The 20,878-nt window shown below is 39.0% G+C and overlaps 1 long non-coding RNA gene across 1 annotated transcript; it reads right to left on the bottom strand.

The window, feature by feature from the left end:
- Positions 1-15,212: 15,212 nt before the first annotated feature.
- LOC307118309 lies at positions 15,213-20,157 on the bottom strand. The gene is made up of 3 exons (XR_013815524.1): positions 20,050-20,157; positions 19,634-19,752; positions 15,213-15,334 (listed from the first exon to the last, which is right to left on the bottom strand). It is a non-coding gene; the product is annotated as an uncharacterized lncRNA (long non-coding RNA).
- Positions 20,158-20,878: the final 721 nt, after the last annotated feature.

Raw genomic sequence — 20,878 nt, 5'->3', positions numbered from 1 at the left:
GGGCATTATATTGCATTACATAAATACTGTTCATTCATACTTGTAGTGTCACATGTATTCTGTTCACGTCTATATATGTTTAGGTTATTTCAGATTAAATCGTTAGTTAATCACTCATTTCTTAAGCTAATGACATGAATTGTGCATGTCTCTCTGAGTGTGAATGATTTACTTTGAGATTGTTGTAAATGTCAATTACTGAAGTGCCTAAAGCTGAAAATATAGGGTTTTCTTCTTCAAATGATAAGAAAAACTGCACAGCAAATCTCTTGACGTTAAGTCTATGGATGGTATTTGCAATAAAGATTTGTTTTTTTTCAGAGAGAGTGGCAGTCAAATTTCAGGCTGTAGTTTATCTGTGAGTCTGTGTTTGGAATGGAATGCAAATATTTCAGCGGAAAAGCTCAGTAACGTACATATAAAAGAGTATGACAGGAAAAAAACTATTGCGAATATATGGAGATTGCTGTATTTTTTTTACATAGATTGTGGTTTTATGGTGTTGATAGAACAATTATGTTGCTCTTGTAATAGAAAGTGTCATTAGGTATGGTTTGTCCACCTGGTACAGAAACCTCAATGTAAAATCCAAAACAAAAATACAATATAGTCTATAGTACGTACTGCTGTAAGATACCTGTGATGGTGTGTATGGATGTGTATGCTTATTGTGTTTACAGTATGGTACTTTTAATACTTTTAGGTGTACCAGGTGATGTTGGTACATTCTAAAAAAAAATTTTCTTCCCAAATCCAGGGTTGAGCCTTTTGGGTCATTTTTTGGGAAGTTACTTTTTCAGTGTTTGGGTAGTTCTGGTGTCTCCCAGCTTCTGGGTCAGACGTAACAACCCAGTGTTTGGGTAGTTTTTGTGTTACCCAGATCCTGGGCCAGACATAACCGTTTCAACAGGGTTGAGTTATTTATCGCAGCATTAATGTGGTTTTTTGCGACCTCTTCAGGAGAGAGCAGTGCAGCTCTGTCAAATTGGTGCATTTCTTAGTTAAAAGGCATTTTATTTTATCTATAAATTTGTTATTGTGCTGTATATCGTTTAATTTTATGCAAAGCGACATAGAAAAATTGTATGCCAGCGATGTGAGTTGAGTGTTACGTCTGTCTTTTCGCGTGATGGAAACGCCTGATGCCTTACCCTTGCATTAAATGTTGTGATTTCATTTAAAAAGATCCAGAATATGAATACTTAGGATGTAATAAAAAAAAATCCCAGAACTGTACACTGATTGTTTATGGATAGTTTATGGAGTCAGTCACAGCTTATGAGTGAAACGCAGGGTGGTGGTCTAAAGTTAGAAGTTTCCCCGCTGAACATGATACAAGCTCCGGCACAAGGTCCAACGGTCCTTACGATGGAAACAGAACCGAGACTGGCCGGTTACACTTACATTTTTATTTTTTACTTCTAATATTTGTTAAACAAGCTTAAATGTAGGCAATATGCATTAAAAATTCTATAAAATATGCTATAATGTAAAATATGATCGAAAATAAAGGAATGATCTAATCAGTGGTTGTGTGGAGTATTTTTAAAAAGTTAGAGGATTTAAAATAATCTGCAAACATTCATTCTTGTTTGAAGTAAAAAAATAAAAAAAAGTAAGCAAGTATTACTGTAAAAGTTATAATGGGTTAAATAAACAACCCAATTTGTTGGGTAAAATTAACCCAACATATGTTCTGTTCTATATTTACACAGCCCTTGGGTTAAAAACAAACCCAGTGTTTTCAGAGTAAATGTTGCTTTTGAGTTTACTCCAAATTTCCCTATCTGGGGCAATAAAAGTATATCTTTTTTTTTTCTTTACTCCGTGGCTGTGCTGGTGTGATGCAACCTGACTTTTTTTTATTGTATTTTTTCAGAGATCAGTCTGATATCTTTGCTGATTGGTGAGGTTAAGGATTAGTTTAGCTGTTAAGTGTCTAGATAGTTATCAATGCATTCAACAATTATCAAATAGGATAACTCTTTCAGCATGTTTTATTATTTGGACCCCCTACACTCTAGAAAACACTGGGTTAAAAACAACCTAATGGCTGGGTAAATATAGGACAGAACACATGTTGGATTCATTTTACCCATGCAGCATAATGGGTTGATTTTAACCCAGCATAGTTGATTAATTTTTACTATAAACTATTCATACATTAATTAATGTCTATGGATTAACTTGATATATTTTACTATACTGTATATACTGTGTGTATATATGTAAGGAATCGGGTGTGCATTATTTTTCTAATAATTCAACGCTCCGGGGTCAATTATTCCGCTTATACTACGGTTACCACACCTCAAGACATCGAACAGATGATATATTTAAAGGGATTCCTCCGGTTTTTGTACTTAAATCGTTATTGTCAGTGGGACTATTTCTTCCGTCTCATCCAACCGCTCTTTTACTAGTTCCGAAACGTCATTTTAAAGCTAGTTGTGGAGGCTTGAGCCACTGATAGCAGACTAATGCAGTTATTAATGCAGCGAGTTATTAGAGAGAGAGAGGGAGAGAGATAGAGAGAGAGAGACTGCGTCTCTTTGAAATATTTTACTGATAAAATCATCAGAGCAGCGCTGACATCACGTTTCTGTGCGAGTGTGTCCGCACAGTATGTGTGCGCGTTTGAGTGGGAGAGCAGAGAGAGCGGGAGAACGAGAGTAATGTGCGTTTAATTAAACATTAAACGTAATTTTGTGGAAATAAAACATGGAAATAATTTGTCCTTTTTATCTTATTGTTTACTATATTTATTTGATTGGTCAGTGTCGTTGTGGGTTTTGGTTATTTGCTGTTGTAGGTAGTGGTGTAGTCTAAGCGATACACAAGTATACGCCACTAGGAAAGGCCAAGGATTTCCGTATACCCACTTAAAAAAGAGTGAGGATACGTAACAACATCTTTTGTGACAGAACTTTCATTCATAAATTCACCCCGTCTGTGTTGCGAACATAGACTGTGGTTGCGATTGCGAATCATTAACATTTTTGGACCATTGGGGCTTCCGTGACCTGTGACCTGGATCTGACGTCACCTACCAACTACCACAGTTGCTTGGCGGTCTTTTTTGGCGCAAGTTTGAAATTAACTAACTAATGTAAAAGAAGATATGAAACGAAAGCAGACTCAAACTACACTCTTTGAGTGTTTTCGGAAGCCTGCCCCTAAAGCTACAGCAGCTTTGGGTGACACTTCAGGAGCAGCAGATGACACAAACGTTACAGAAACTCCAGAAAATGAGGCTGATGCTATCGTGACGTTACCTGGTAACGTTAAGTAAAACTAGGATACAGTACATCAGGGTTATTCAAATCTTGCCCTGGAGGGCCAATGCGCTGCAGAGTTTAGCTCCAACCCTAATCAAACTGTTATAGAGTGATCTGTTGGGGAGTGACCTATAGGGGGCAATCTAATGCCGTTTGACTTGACTTAAAAAGTAGCAAAGAAGAACTTGGGAGTGTGCATATGGAAGCCACCTGTGATGCATCAAGTGTACTGAACTCTGCTGATTTCCTTGAGTAAAGACCCATTCTGAACAGAGCTGTCTCATGCAAGTTATTACATTTTGGCGATGAGGATGAAAGCAAAGGAAAGACGTTTTTGAAGAGGAAAGAAGTGGTTGAATGGAAAAGAAGTGGAATCCTTCCAAGTTTGAGCTTTGGGAAAGAAGATGGCCAACATGGTAGGAACAGTCACACCATTTGATAGTCAATCTCAGTCTTGGGAAGAATATTGTGAAATCCTGCAACATTTCTTCGAGGCAAATGAGATCACAGAAGCAGCCAAGCAAAAATCGATATTGTTGAGCACTGTAGGAAGTCAAACATACAGTCTGCTGAGGAATTTATTGAGCCCAGTTAAGCCAGGAACAAAGACGTTTGATGAATTGGTGGAATTACTGAAGGAGCATTTCAACCCTAAACCCAGTGAAATTGTACAACGGTTTAAATTCAACTCAAGATCAAGAGAAGAGGGAGAAACTGTACTTGACTATGTGGCAGTATTGAGGAAATCGGCTCATGATTTTAATTATGGAGAAAAATTAACGGAGATGCTTCGGGATAGACTGGTATGTGGAATAAATGATAACCATATTCAACGTAGACTGTTGGCAGAAGCAGAGTTAACATTTGAAAAGGCGTTAAAAGTAGCTTAAGCAATGGAAACGGCCAATAAGGATGTGAAGGATTTGCAAGTTCAACGCTCATCCAGTTTAATGAGAGTGCATAAAATGTCTGTAAAGCAAGAAGATAGTCTAAGTAGAGCATGTTACAGATGTGGGAGTTTGCAACATTTGGCAAATGAGTGTAGATTTGCTTATGAGATATGTCACATTATGTGAGTAGAGATGAAAGAAGTGCATCCGATGAAGAAGGTATTTTTACAGTTCACAGTTTGAAAGAAACAGAGATTCCAAAGGTTGCTCCACTGACTATCACTTTGGCTGTTAATGAGTCAAATGTATCTTTTGAAGTAGATACAGGCTGTGGTGTGACTGTAATGACTGGGTCAGATTTTTCCAAATTATGGGAAGAACATAAAATGCCAGAATTAAAGACCTGTTCTTTGAAGTTAAAAACCCATACTGGCCAAGTTTTAACAGTGTTAGGTTCTGCACAGGTGGAAGTCAGACATAAAGCAACAGTCAAGGAATTACCGGTAGTGGTGGTACCCGGAACAGGACCCAATTTATTAGGCAGAGGATGGATTAAGGAAGTGGGCATGGAATGGGAGGCCATACATAATCTTCAAGGGGTGGAAAATTTTACTTTGCCCGAAGTGCTCAGCAGACATTCAGAATTGTTTAAAGAGGAATTGGGTGAATTGAAAGTTCCACCAGCCAAGATCTATGTGGATAAGGAAGCCGTTCCCAGATTCTTCAAAGCCAGACCAGTTCCTTATGCAATGAAAGCAAAGGTAGAAATTGAAATAGAACGCCTGTTAAGAGAAAGCATCATAGAACCTGTTAAACACTCTGAATGGGCTGCACCTGTAGTATCAGTGTTGAAGTCCGATAATACAGTACGATTATGTGGTGACTACAAGTTACCAGTAAATCGAGTTTCAAAGTTGGACCAGTACCCCATTCCCCGAATAGAAGATTTGTTTGCAACATTGTCAGGGGGGAAAAAGTTCACCAAACTGCATATGAGCCATGCTTACCATCAGATTGCGTTAGATGCAGAGTCCAAGAAATATGTTACAGTGAATACCCACAAGGGGCTATTTACTTACCTTGTTTTACCCTTTGGAGTGTCTTCTAGTCCGGCCATATTCCAGAGAACCATTGAGGGAGTACTGCAAGGTCTTCCGTATGTGGCAGTTTTCCTGGATGACATCTTGGTGACCGGTCGTACGGAGGAGGAGCATCTCCAAACGCTTGCCAGGGTACTGGAAAGATTGCAGGAAGCAGGACTGCGGTTGAAACAAAGTAAATGTACCTTCATGGAAAGAGAGGTAATGTTATTGGGCCATAAAGTAGACGAGGCTGGCTTACAACCAGTACCCGAAAAGGTGACTGCCATTCAAAATGCTCCCTCACCAAAGAATGTGACAGAGTTGAAGACCTATCTGGGACTGTTAAACTATTACAATAAGTTCTTGCCTAACTTGTCTACTGTGTTAGCCCCTGTGCATAAGTTGCTGCGGAAAGATGCAAAATGGAACTGGGGTGGGGAACAAGAGGCTGTTTTTGCTCAGTCTAAGAAAATTATCCAATCAGTACAAGTTCTGGTCCACCATGACCCCCAGAAGGATGTGATTCTATCATGTGATGCTTCTCCTTATGGCCTAGGTTATTTTGCATAAGATGTCTGATGGTAGTGAAAGACCCATTGGATTTATGTCACGGACATTGAATCAAGCTGAGCGGAATTATTCGCAGTTGGACAAGGAAGGTTTGGCTGTAATGTTTGGCTTACAATGCTTCCATAAGTATTTGTATGGTCGGAAGTTCACCATTGTTACAGACCATAAACCTTTGTTGTCTTTTTTTAATGAGTTAAAAGCTGTTCACCAAATGTCATCTCCTAGGATCCAGCGATGGGCTGTGACACTAAGGGCATATGAATACACTATCATCTACAAGCCTGGTAAGGATCATGGAAATGCAGATGCTCTAAGTCGGTTACCTTTGTCAACGGACTCTGGGCCTGAACATGAGGAAAGAGTCCTCATGCTGGAGAATGCAGACGTAACCTTAATTACAGCAGAACAGATGAGAGGATGGACACAAAAAGATCCGGTGTTATCCGGGGTGAGAGAGATGGTGCAAAGAGGATTCCTGCAGGAATGAATTGGAACAGAGTTTGATCCATTTACAACCAGGAAAGATGAATTAAGTGTACAGGATGGTTGTGTGCTCTGGGGGCTCAGAGTAATCATCCCAAGTGTGGGTAGATCAGAAGTTCTGAAACAGCTGCATCAGTGCCACCCAGGAGTGTCTAGGATGAAAGCTTTGGCCTGAAGTTATGTGTGGTGGCCCAAGTTAGATCAAGATATTGAGAGGTTGGTTAAAACCTGTCAGATGTGCCAAGAGCATAAGAACGTTCCAGCCGTAGCTCCACTGCATCCTTGGAATTGGCCAGAAAAACCCTGGCAAAGATTGCATGTGGATTATGCAGGTCCATTCATGGGAAAGATGTTCTTTGTCTTGATTGATGCACATTCAAAATGGATGGATGTGTATCCAGTGAACTCAGCTACATCTGCTGCCACCATTGAATGTTTGCGTAATAGCTTCAGTAACCATGGACTACCTGAGCTGATTGTATCCGATAATGCTACTTGTTTTAGTTCTGAATTCAAAGAGTTCCTGAAGAAAAACGGTGTACGGCATGTCACTTCTGCACCTTATCATGCTTCCAGTAATGGGTTAGTAGAACGGGCCTTGCAAATTATTAAAGGCATGTTAAAAAAATGTGTTGAAGGAACGATTGCCACTAAATTGGCCCGAGTGTTATTGAGTTATAGAATTACTCCTCAAACCACTACAGGCTGGAAGGAAATTGCGATGTTCTTTGGACTTTGTGTATCCTGATTTAACTAGAAAGATTCAAGAGCAACAACAAAAGCAAAAAGTCCATCATGATAAAAAGGCCCATGAATGTAGTTTTGGTGTTGGAGATCCAGTACTTGTTAGGGAATTTTAGTTATGGGCCGAAATGGATTCCGGGCATATAGAGACCGTGACTGGACCACTTTCTTATAAAGTGATGCTGGGCGATGGGAGAGTGGTCCGAAGACATGTAGACCAAATTCATGGCTGGCAGAAATTGCTTGTGGACCTTTCAGGGGACATGGACTGTAAATATCCTGATTTTGACTTTTCTGATCATTCTGCTCCGATAGTTGCTAAAGAGACTGAGGAAAATGGGGCTGAGAACAGCCAGAGATTCCTCTCAAACTTCTGAGATGACCACTGAAATGAACAAATCCGTTAGCCCTGTTGTTAGACGGTCACAGAGAACCAGGAAGTTGCCTGGTCATTTGAAAGATTATGAACTGATGTAAAAAAATTAAATAAAAAAAATGTATTGTAGGACTGTGAAGAAAAAAATAGAAAAAAAACTGTTAATTGGGTTTTGGGTGTTAGGTAGGTTTCCTCTTCAGGATGATGGTTATTATTTATTATAAAAAAAAAATTTATTATCTATTGTTTTTTGTTGTTGTAACTATTGGGGTTACAGGATTGTGCATAGTATTGTGATTTATTATGGAAGAAATATTGTCAACTTGGGGTGAAGGGGATGTTATAGAGTGATCTGTTGGGGAGTGACCTATAGGGGTAATCTAATGCTGTTTGACTTGACTTAAAAGTAGCAAAGAAGAACTTTGGAGTGTGCATATGGAAGCCACCTGTGATGCATCAAGTGTACTGAACTCTGCTGATTTCCTTGAGTAAAGACCCATTCTGAACAGAGCTGTCTCATGCAAGTTATTACACAAACACACCTGAACATGCGAATCAATGTCTTCAGGTTCATTAGAAAATTACAGGTAGGTGAGTTTGATTAGATTAGATTAGATTAGATTAGATTAGATTAGATTAGATTAGATTAGATTAGATTAGATTAGATTAGATTAGATTCAACTTTATTGTCATTACACAAGTACAAGTACAAGTACAAGGCAACAAAATGCAGTTTAGGTCTAACCAGAAGTGCAATGGCAGCAAGTGCAGGATATACAACGTTTGCATAAGTGCAGGACATGGATATGTACTGAGTATATATAAATATATCTATAAATAGAGAGATGGTTATTACTATAAACAGAATTTACAGGTGAATATGTACAGTGAATAATATACAGATGGTTATTACTATAAACAGAATTTACAGGTGGATATGTAATATAACATACAGATGGCTATTACTAGAGAGGTATACAATGATATGTTAGACTAAAATGAGGAATATGGCAGTGGATTAAGGTAGTGCAATAAATTATGGACAGAAGCTATCCGAAAAAAAGTGTTAAAGTGCAGTGGAAAGTGATTGCATATTACAGTTAGAAGTACGGTGCAAAATGCAAATGTAAACAGTAGGTACTGTAAATAACAGTCGGCAGTGCAAATGACAGAGTGAAGGCGGATGTGAGGTAGGAGAGTTATCAGTATATGAGGGGAGTGGATCAACGGGGGTTTGAGTTCAGTAAAGAGACAGCTCTGGGGAAAAAACTATTCTTTAGTCTGCTGGTCCTGGTCCGGTGGATCCTGAAACGCCTGCCGGAGGGCAGGAGAGGAAACAGTCTATGGGCTGGGTGAGAGGAGTCCTTGAGGATGCTGTGAGCTCGATGCAGGCAGCGTTTCCTCTGGATGAGCTCAATGGCAGGTAGTGGAGTCCCTGTGATGCGCTGGGCAGTTTTCACCACCCGCTGCAGTGCCTTGCGCTCCGCAACAGAGCAGCTCCCATACCACACTGCCACACAGTTGGTCAGGATGCTTTCTATTGCGCAGCGATAGAAGTTCACCAGGATAGCCAAGGAGAGCTGATTCTTCCTCAGTGTCCTCAGGAAGAAGAGACGCTGGTGAGCCTTCTTGACCAGGCTGGAGGTGTTGGTCGTCCACGACATGTCCGCCGAGATGTGGATCCCCAGGAACTTGAAACTGGAGACACATTCAACAGCCATTCCATTGATGTGGATGGTGTCGTGTGTGCCTCTTGACTCTTTCCTGAAGTCCACGATGAGCTCCTTCGTTTTGATGGTGTTGAGGAGCAGGTTATTTTCGGTGCACCATGTGGTCAGGTGCTGGATCTCCTCCCTATAGGCAGTCTCATCGTTGTTGCTGATGAGACCAATCACCGTTGTGTCGTCCGCAAACTTGACGATAGAATTAGATCCATACACAGGCTTGCAGTCGACGGTGAAGAGGGAGTAGAGAAACGGGCTTAGCACACAGCCCTGTGGTACACCAGTGTTAAGAGTGATGGATGTGGAGCAGGTGAATCCTGAACGAACATTCTGGGGTCTGTCAGTTAGGAAGTCCAAAATCCAGTTACACATTGAAGTGTTGATGCCCAGGTCTCCAAGTTTGGCTATTAACTTGGTTGGGATGACAGTGTTGAATGCTGAGCTGAAGTCAACAAACAGCATACGTGCGTAAGTGTTTTTATTGTCCAGGTGAGTGAGCACAGAGTGCAGTGCCATGGAAACGGCATCCTCTGTGCTCCTATTGCTGCGGTAGGCAAACTGGTGTGAGTCCAATGTGGATGGTAGAGAGTCTTTTAGGTGTTCCAGGACCAGCCGCTCAAAGCACTTCATGACGATGGGTGTGAGTGCTACAGGGCGGTAGTCATTAGGGCACCTCGGGTTAGAGTGTTTTGGCACTGGCACAATGGAAGTGCGTTTAAAGCATGAAGGTACAGCTGCTTGGGCAAGAGACAGGTTGAAAATCAGGGTTGGAGCTAAACTCTGCAGCGCATTGGCCCTCCAGGGCAAGATTTGAATAGCCCTGCAATACATGTTATCATTAAACATAACTGTAACAGCAGGGAATTGTTGGTATATTGAATTTTATGCAGAACTTGCTAACTTCACTACCGTTAGTGTGGTGGATCAATTAATGCGGCAGAAGAGGGGAGATAGTGTGTGTGTGTGTGTGTGTGTGGTAAACAGAATACAATTTTTAACTGTTATATCTCCTTATTTCAGATGATGAGAGAGATGAGAACTCCTGGCCAGCCTTGTGGACTGAAACTTAGGCTAGGGAATTTAAAGGCATTCTTGGTTAGAGTGGAGGGACAGTAAGTTTGGTAGATATCAGCACATATGCAAATCTGATATAAACAATTAAAAATCATGAAGTCAATGACTGCAAATGAGAGTTAACATAATGACGGCACATCACGGCAGAGTTGCGGCGGTTCCGCGTGCTACTCGTAAACAAAGAAGCTGGCGAACGACGATCTTTCGAATCGGCTTTGGCCATGACGCTGGAAGACTTTGAGTTAAGCTTTCCTTTGAGAAAAGAACAAAGAACGGCACTAAAGTCATTCTTAAGAAAGGAAGATGTGTTCAGAGTTTTGCCGACCGGATACGGCGAAAGTTTAATCCATCAACTAGCTCCACTTCACGTTGCTCTCTGGTTGGTTGTAGCGCTATGCAGAGGGAATTTGAAAGACAACCGTTTGTCCCACTCCTCAGATTGTAAAAAAAAATCCCCGTAAAAATTATGGTAAAAAAACAGCAGCTGTGGTTGCCAAAACTTTACTGTAAAAAATACGGCAGAATTTTTTTTTATTTTACAGATTTAAGTTAAATATACAGTAAATAAAAATAAATAAAAAAAAAAGTTAAATTACCAACCTATTGAAATACTAATATCTGTTATGTACCTTTGATATATACTGACAACCACCAATCACAGTGATGATGGAAGTCACATGATGAATCAAAGTTCATCACAAGCAGCTTTAAGGAGGACATTTCTAATATATAAAAGGTGCACAGTGTCATTCACACAAACATTAAACACCATCGTGGTAACACACATGCAATTAAAAAAATGCAATGAACATTAATTTAAGAACATTAAATGTAACATAAAACCCTAATGTACATAACTGATTTGAAACCATCTAAGCAGAAACATAGTTAAGTCTATTTCAACGAAAATACATCAAATGTGAAGTGTCACGCAGGGAATTCTGGGTTTTTCACTGTAAATTACACAACTAATAGTTCTTTTTCACTTCCAAAAACTGTTAATTTAATGGTATTTTACAGTAAAATTACATTAAATGTAAGGTTGGATGTATTACAGTTATTAACCGTATACAGTGTAGAAACTTTCTGTTAACCAGTTAACTGTTTTTAAATGTAGCATTTTTACAGTCTTTCACCGTTAAAATCATGATCATTTGCTGTGATGCCCAAAAAAAAGCCATTTTGAATTTTAAGTAACTAAACACTTTAATTAATATCATATACATAACTCTATGATAACTCTCTCATTTAATGGGCTTTTATATGCATATACAGTATGCAGGAAGGGCTTTAATGTATTCATTATTTTACATATTATGCAAAACTGTGTGGTCGACATGCAGGTATGATGGCAGCTACAACACGTTAGTCACATCTGCTTTCATTTAAATAGTGCAAGTACTGCTATGTGTTGCTTAAAACTCAACAACAGAGTAAACACATTTGCATTTTAATGAGGGAAAGCTGAAGCATTTTTTATGTTTGTTTGGTGGCAGCCCAGAAGAATTGACAAGCTTCTAAAAACGTTGAGTTCATGGTGAATAGCGCATTAATCATTGTGACTGGGCTTCCATTACAGCGAGTGGTCTGGAAGTAGCGTTCCACTTCATTATCCGTGTGGCACAATGCGCTGTCATAATAGGCCGAAAAGAAGCGTGAAGACTTCAGATAGAGGAAGCAAAACAACTGCCTCATCTCATTCCCAACAATCCGCGTGGGGGCTCAGTGATAGTCGCAACATGACTAGTATATCAACTTCATGGGTGGTCGAGAAGTTTTTAGATGAAGAGTGGCTTCATTACTGGTCTGCCAGTTTATTTATGTGATTTACTTTATTTTTGTGTGTGTGTGTGTGTGTGTGTGTGTGTGTGTGTGTGTGTGTGTGTGTGTGTGTGTGTGTGTGTGTGTGTGTGAGAGAGAGAGTTATATTCACTGATCAGGCATAACATTATGTCCTAATATTATATTGGTCCCCCCTTTTGCTGCCAAAACAGCCCTGACCCGTTGAGGCATGGACTCCAATAGGTCTGACTAGGGATGAAACGATTACCGGCTTCACGATAAACTACGGTGGCCCAGTAGTGCACAACACAACAAAATTTAAAAAGCATACATAAGTTCACAACACAACGGAATGAAACCACAACACAATGAAATCAAGACACAACACAACGAAATCAAGCCACAACACAAAGAAAAATCCACAACACAACGAAATCAAGCCACAACACAACGAAAAGTCCACAACACAACGAAATAGCCACAACACAACGGAAATGCTCCTGACCACTAGGGGACTCTCGGAGTGCGGTAAAGTTAGTTTTCCTTGCATTGTTCTATAGATTCGCCAATCTTACAAATATTTAAACACTACGATCAGTTTTAAGTGTGCAGTTGTATATCGACATGAAATATCAATTAAAAATCACTTACGTGCAAAATAGCTGCATATTTATACTCGAGAACGCTTTGACCCGCTGCCTCGGCGCTAAGGGAGCGTCTGCCAATTCCACCAAGTTGAAACATAATTTGTATGAATTAAAAAATTTTTTTTTTAATTTTCAAAGTCCAATGTTGTGTTGTGCATTATAAAGTCAATTTTACCAATACAATCAAGCTGTGAAATTTTAACATGTCTGTTTTTAAATGTTAAAAGTAATTTTAATTCATACAAATTATACGTTTCAACCAATTGGTGGAATTGGTAGACGTTCCCTTAGCGCGGTGGGATCGGGTCAAAGCATTCTTGAGCATAAATATGCAGCTATAATGCATGTAGGTGATTTTAAATTAATTTTTCATATAGATAAACAATGGTTAGCCTACATACTGTTAAAACTAATTGTGGTATTGATTTCTTTGTAAGATTGGCGACTCTATAGAACAGTGCATGACAACTTTACAGCGCTCCGAGTGCCCCCGAGTGGTTGGGAGCATTTCCGTTGTGTTGTGGCTATTTCGTTGTGTTGTGGACTTTTCGTTGTGTTGTGACTTGATTTCGTTGTGTTGTGGATTTTTATTTGTGTTGTGGCTTGATTTCGTTGTGTTGTGTCTTGATTTCGTTGTGTTGTGGTTTCATTCCGTTGTGTTGTGGATTTATTTCGTTGTGTTGTGAACTTATGTATGCTTTTTAAATTTCGTTGTGTTGTGCACTACTGGGCCACCGTAATAAACCACGATAAAATGTACTGACAGTCAGGTGCGCGCAACGCTGTTTTTGAATGAGAAGAAATGGCAGAAGGCAGTGACAGCACTCGGGGGTTTGTTCAGCCTTCTAAAAGGACCAAATCTGAGGTATGGTCATATTTTGGCTTTTACAAAAGTCCTGAGGGAAACTTAATCGAAGATGGTCATCCTGTCTGCAGAACATGCCAGAAGAAAGTCGCTCCCAGCCAACATTTATATGTGGGGCCCATATGGGTATGAAATGGGCTGAAAAATGGGCCCCATATGGGATTGTCCGCGGGTTCCATAATGGCCCCATGTTAGTTGCCCACATGGATTTCATATAGGATGACACTTGCCACTAGGTGGGACCCAAGTGGGCAACATACAGAAGACCCATCTCGGTCCCAGCTTTAACCCAGACAAAATGTATATATGGGGCCCATGTGGGTATGAAATGGGCTGAAAAATGGGCTCAATATGGGATTGTCCGCGGGTTCCATAATGGCCCCATGCCAATTGCCCACATGGATTTCATATAGGATGACACTTGCCACTAGGTGGGACCCAAGTGGGCAACATACAGAAGACCCATCTCGGTCCCAGCTTTAACCCAGACAAAATTTATATGTGGGGCCCATGTGGGTTTGAAATGGGCTGAAAAATGGGCTCAATATGGGATTGTCCGCGGGTTCCATAATGGCCCCATATTACTTGCCCACATAGATTTCATATAAGATGACACTTGCCACTAGGTGGGACCCAAGTGGGCAACATACAGAAGACCCATCTCAGTCCCAGCTTTAGGTTTTATGTGGGTACTACATGGTTTCTATATGGGCTGAAATACGGGCTGTAAGTGGGTTTGTCCACGGGTTCCATGTTGGCCCCAGCAACTTGTTCATGTGGGTTTTAAGCAGGATTTCACAGGGCTTTAGGTGGGGCACAACTAGGGATCATACGCATGGGGCCCCATTAAGGATCATCTGGGTTCCATCTAAATGAGTAGCAACACCACACAAATACATTTTAAAGCATTAGAGCACACAGTGAGATTAAAAGTTTTTCAAATATCAATTTTATTGAAACTACCAATCACATTATGCTATATTCTGACATTTCCGGAAACAATATTTAAGCTGTTTGAAGAGTATCTTTTTAAAGGTATATACCTAATGTTTAAATAATTGTAATAATTAAAGTTAATACACATTTTGAACCTGTATTTAAACAATCTTTACTCAAAGCTTTGGGCATTTGAACAGGAAATACAGTGAATTAGTGTTGTCAAAAGTACAGACCGCAATACCAAGTCGGTACTGAAATTTTAAAAAAATTTGACGCTTTGAGCACTGTTGATCAGAATCGTAAATAACTCTGATTGCCCATTGTGCTCACACGCTCATCAAATGTGATTGGCTACAATGACCAGCGCTTCAAAAACATGTTGTTAATATAAATCAATTATGCTTTTCACTGAGCGCTTAAACAGATACACATGGGAGTGTTTGAATGCAGGTGCCTATCAACCTACCGGTCCGCTGGTTGATGCCTGCTTGTGCTTTCAAATGCTCCCGCTTTGAAAACACTTTCAAACACTTCTTTCTGCTTTCAAACGCTCCCGTGCGTTGATCATTGTATCCAATCACATACACATCCAATGAGCGTGTGAGCACAATGGCCAGTCAGAGGTGTTTACGATTACAGCTCAACAGCGTTCATAGCAGCATTTTTAACATTTCAGTACCTATACATACAGTGGGGACAATTATAAGCAGCAGCCACTATACATTTTTCAGTACTGCTTACACTGTAGACAGTCATTTGTGCATTCTAGACACCCTCAGTCCTCCTCCGTCTCTTGTCCCAGTGAACCATTTTGAGAGTTCCCACTCAGCTTCTTGCCGGTTGATCTTTGACATCACCAGTGCAGTCTTTTTGAGAGCCTCTGCAAAACAATTTGTTTTTTAGATATAGCTATACAATATAACATTAAAAATTTCACTTTTTTGCTTGGTTTAATCAGGGTAATATTAAAAATGGTGCTAAATCTGACTAAATGTTATTTTCTGCAGTCAATTTAAAATGTTTAATCTGAATGTAAAAACTGTTTGAATTAGGGCTGTCAAGCAATTACATTTTTTAATCTAATTAATCACACATAAAATTTGCCTGAGAAGTTAGTCCCAAAATATAATTTAAAGTAATCAAATAGAAATATTTTTGGGTGAACTTTACTGTTTGTTTTTATTCATATTGAAATATGAAATTATACTCTAAATAATAAACTAAATGTCTAATGGAGTAAGTCATTGAGTCATTCATTCGATTCGCTCAAATGTGAACGCAACACAGACCCGGGTGGGCAAGAAAAGTAACCTGCGCATGCGTTTTATCAGATGATGATGTATTTAATTCAATAAAACACATGTAAGGGATGATGGTGTTGATGATTTACCTTGGATACGAGAGTGAGTCTGCAGTGTATGTGTATTCGCACACAGCACCGGCAGGAACATCGCGCTCTGACACGGACAGTGTAAAAACGCCCAGAGACTGAAACATTTTTGCCCTATATCTTGCATTTTAGGCACACCGTTTTCTTAGGCCTTTTATAGAATTGCATTCTATAGGGTTCATTACGCAGTCAGTTGTTGCCCTGCATCATATTTTTCATGACCTAAGTAGGGACGGGGCAAGTGCGCTAAATGCGTTAATAATTTTAACGCGTTATTTTTTACCGTAAGTAAATAATCAAAATGTACGCGTTAAATCGACACCCCTAGTTTGAATGAATGATTTAATGACTCACTAAAATACATGTTTCATTACTTTTTTTAACAAATCTCTTGTCGCCACCTACGGGTGTAACAATGTGACAATTTTTATTTTAAGTGTCAAGTTCCTTTCAAAAGGTGATTTACTTGCTACTGTAGACAGTGTTTATATCTAAACCATAAACTTTTTACTTCTGTGATCATTTGAATAATTGTAACACAGAAATAACAATAGTGTGGTTAAAAAGACCTGAATATTAAGTCTGCATTTTAAAACAAAGGAGGATGGTTAGTATGCAGACCTGCAAACTCAGAGTAAAAAAGGTGACAGTGGGGGGTGGGGGGTGCGTGCCCCTGGCTCGATTTTTTTGTTTGTGATTTTAATATGCAAATTACACATTTCTGAGCGTGACTTAAAGTGAATGACATTTAATATTTTAAAAATAATTTTATTTACAACAAAGAAACGCCTGCAACTCAGGGAAGTGTTGTGACGCATGACACAAATAAAAAATAAAAGACTGACATTAGGGGTGTAACAGTACACAAAACTGACGGTTCGGTACCTTGGTTTAGAAATCACGGTTCGGTACGAGTTCGGTACAGCAGTTTTACAAAATTGCTTTTTATTTATTTTTATATTTAACAGTGGTTTACTGAAGAAGAAAAAGTGTCTGTCCTTGAATTAATTCAATTATATCTAAAAGTTTATTGAAGACATTTCTGTAAACTATATAGGGAGCCCTTACTTGCACACTAATATTAAAGGTCCCGTTTTTCGTGTTTTTTTTTAAGCTTTGATTGTGTTTACAGTGTGCAATATAACATGTGTTCATGTTTCGCGTGTAAAAAAACACAGTATTTTTCACACAATTTACTTATCTGTGTACCGCTGTTTTCACTGTCCTCAAAACGGCTCGAAAGATTTCCCTGTTCTATGAAGTCCCTCCTTCAGAAACACGTAACGAGTTCTGATTGTGCCAGCGGTTCCCGTGTTGTGATTCGACAGCAGCTTAGCGCACGCAGAGCGCACGTTACCGGAAAGGTCACGCCTCTCACCATAACGGGGATGCATGCGCTCAATGATCTCTAAGTACAGCGTCCCTGGGAAAGCCAAACAAAGGTGACTTGACTCCGGGATGAAAATAACAGCGTCTCGACGACATGGCAACAAACATTATACAAACGCAACCGAACGCAGCACTTCCTCTTCTCCACGCAGGAGCAACAAGACCACGCCCCCTTTTTCGTGTATTCTTGTGGGCGGAGGTTAGTCGACAAACTGCTCTACTGACGTAATTAAAGCAGGATGTACAGAGATGTAGTCCCAACCGGCCGTTCGCTGTAGGCTTTGAAAGGGAACTTCTGTTAAATAAAATATCTCGCTTGGCATTGAACTTTGAGCTTTATAATTTTACAGGTATTATATATGCTCTAACAGCAACATTACACACTAACTAAAGTTTGAAAAATGGGATCACGAAGAACAGGACCTTTAAAGGTTAACAACAGAGCCAAAACTATTAGCCTAAATTCAGTTGCTATTTATTTTTAGGTATAATAATCAACACTCAAATAACACATTGTATGCAAACATGTAAACTTCGCATAAGGCAGTTTTTGCATTAACTTCTAAATCGAATTGTAAAATTGTTTTTCATCCAATTCATTGTTGAAATATAATAATTTATACAGTGTCTGTCATTTTCATGACAGGTTTATTTAACATGCTTGAAATAATCAAGACATCACTAACAGGTAAAGTAGAATATAATGAATATATAGGCTAATATAGTGCATATATTTATTGAAAGAGTTGATTTCTCCAGTGAATTAAATTCTGTGGACACTGAATGACTGCCTGAGGTAAATGTGATGCTAACGTTACATGACAAGATGGGCATTCATGTTTATTGGTCAGTGATCAGTCACACCACATCGAGCGTCAAAATGGCATTTATCGTTTGAATTTCGTGGTAAAATGGACTGAATACTTAATATGTTCGTGTGGAAACTCGAAATTGAAGTGTGTTCTGCGCTTAAAACAAGCCGACTGTGAACTGTTAAAGATTGCATTCGGAAACAGTTCGGTAACGTTACACGCTTGTGACATAAACGCACACATCAACCTGATCACTTTATTTAGTTTATTTCTACTGGCAGTGACAACGCAGATATGAATGTTAGCTACGAACGAATCGTTGTCATTTCGGAAAAAATATTGTGTGGGTGTTTGAAGCGAGATCACAATAATTTAACAATTAATCAGTAGCTCTATTTTCTGATAATATATGTGGCTCTGTACATTTCTGATATGTAGAACTATTACACTTATTTCAAAATCCTAACTACACATTGTATTATGTTAATTGTGTAAAATCTAATTAAGTAAGTACATTTAAAGGAACACTCCACCGTTTTTAGAAATAGGGCTTACGGTATTCAACATCTTTCCTACATTTAGATATGTGGGCAAATGCATTTTTGTCTTAGTGCATGCATTGTTTTAGTTTGGCAGGGTCGCCGCTAGCTTAGCTTAGCATAATGAATGGAATCCTATGTTGCCAGCTAGCATGTCCTGAGTAAACATGATAAAAAAAACCCCAACCTAATTACTTCTTGTGGCCTGCATATTCACAACGAGTACAAACAGCGATGCAGATTAAGACTAGGCGATTTCCTAGGCGGGGGTGTTTCCCAAAACCATAGTTGCTAACCTGTTAGCAACTTAGGTCGTTGGCAATGGGAAATTGCATTGCAACCAACAAAGTTGCTAACTTAGTTAGCAACTATGGTTTTGGGAAACGCACCCCAGATATTGACTTGGGACTATATTATGGGGAAGCACAGGCGAAGCACTGCTACTTGGGCGCAGAGATATCACACAACACATGAAATCCCCAAACTTCCGTGAATAGTAGGTGGCTATTTTTCATACAGTACATGAACGGCGATGAACATGGCTGATTTTGTTAGAGACGAAGAGGGTTACTTAGAAAGTCAAGATCCAGAACCATAGCTTGAGTTTTCAGAAGAGGAGCTACGCCTGCGTGCTTTGTAAATAGAATGACAAGAGGAGGAAGTTGCGATCGCTCAACAGCCGGAGGACGTGAGGAGGATTTTTCCGGTGTGATAAAGTGAACTGGAAAAAACTGCATCGCTATTTGTACTCATTGTGTATACGCAGGCCACAAGAAGTAATTAGGTGTTTTTTTTTTATCACTTTTACTCAGGACATGCTACCTGGCAACATAGGATTCCATTCATTATGCTAAGCTAAGCTAGCAGCGACCCTGCCAAACTAAAACAATGCATGCACGGAGACAAAAATGCATTTGCCCACATATCTAAATGTAGGAAAGATGTTGAATAAGCCCTATTTCTAAAAACGATGGAGTGTTCCTTTAATTAAATTAAGTAAAATCAAAACACCTCACATATCACAAAAGGTTAATGAATCCATTCCATACCATAAGTGATAGTGCAGCAGTGCTCCATGCAGTGTAGCAGATGAAGAACAATCCTCCACCAAATCGCCATTAATCAGCGGAATCCCCGGTCAATCTGGGGTGGGGTCGGCTGACAAGTCCTTAAAAAGAAATGTATTGAAAAATACAACAAAATGTATCGAAATTCTAACAACATTTGCCATTATAAAACATTCAGACAACATGAACAAATGGTGAACTTTGAGACTTAGTTTGTATACAATTAAAATGTTAAACATATTTATATTCATATATATATATAAAAAAAAAATGAAATACCCAAATTACATTGGATTCACAACAACGGTCTCTTTTCCTAGATGTATCATAGCAAGGTAAACAAAATTGTAGCTTTAAAAAAGCCAAATGGCACACAGATATCAATCTAATAAATTTACCTGCAGCCGCATTTTTCCTGTCATGACATCTCTGAGAGTCATGAGGGTCTTTCCCTTGATGTTCTCCAGTGAATTAAATAAAGGACTGATGATGATGATGGTGATAAGTTCTTCTTTCTTTATGTCACTTCAGAGGAAGAAAAGACAAAAGTTACTCAGATGTATTATCACTAACGTTAGTGGAGGAAAAGGAAACGTCTTACAAATGTAATTTTGATGATGAAAATAACTTTTAACTACATTAATCCCAATGTAAGGTTTAGAAACAATGGTTAAAACAGACTAATATCTCACTGCAGTTGATAAATGGATTCGTTTCTGGATCTTCTTCCAGTGCTTGATCAAAAATAAATGTAAACAGACATCTTATCATTAGCAGTTGGCTGTGTTCTACATAGAGTTTCCTAGTGTAAATGATGCTTTTATCAGTCACTTTACTAATTCCAATGTCCCTCGTTTTAAACTAACGTTACAACATTATGATACATGAGAGGAAACATTGAAATACGTGCAAATACGCTAATCGCGATTAGCATCTCATTTCAACATCTTTAATGAAGCAGTAAGTTACACAGACACTGCAGGTTGTAACGTTACGTCTGTTACCCATTTATAAAGCTCTCATGTGTACACAGAGCATTTATTTAAGTTAATGAACACCATTAACACAAGATTTGTTTATCTGCATTATTTAATATTCCATTAACTATATTAACACGCTCATCCGCTTATTTTAATTGGATACCTTTTAAACAAATATATTTATTTAGGCTATTCATCTATCTGTGTATCTAAAATGATATTGGGATACATACATTAAGTAACGTTA

Source organism: Gobio gobio (genome assembly GCF_949357685.1).
Source record: "Gobio gobio genome assembly, chromosome: 22".
NCBI lineage: Eukaryota > Metazoa > Chordata > Actinopteri > Cypriniformes > Gobionidae > Gobio > Gobio gobio.
The sequence above is the reverse complement of the archived record's forward strand: the minus strand, read 5'-3'. Positions and strand labels throughout refer to the sequence as shown.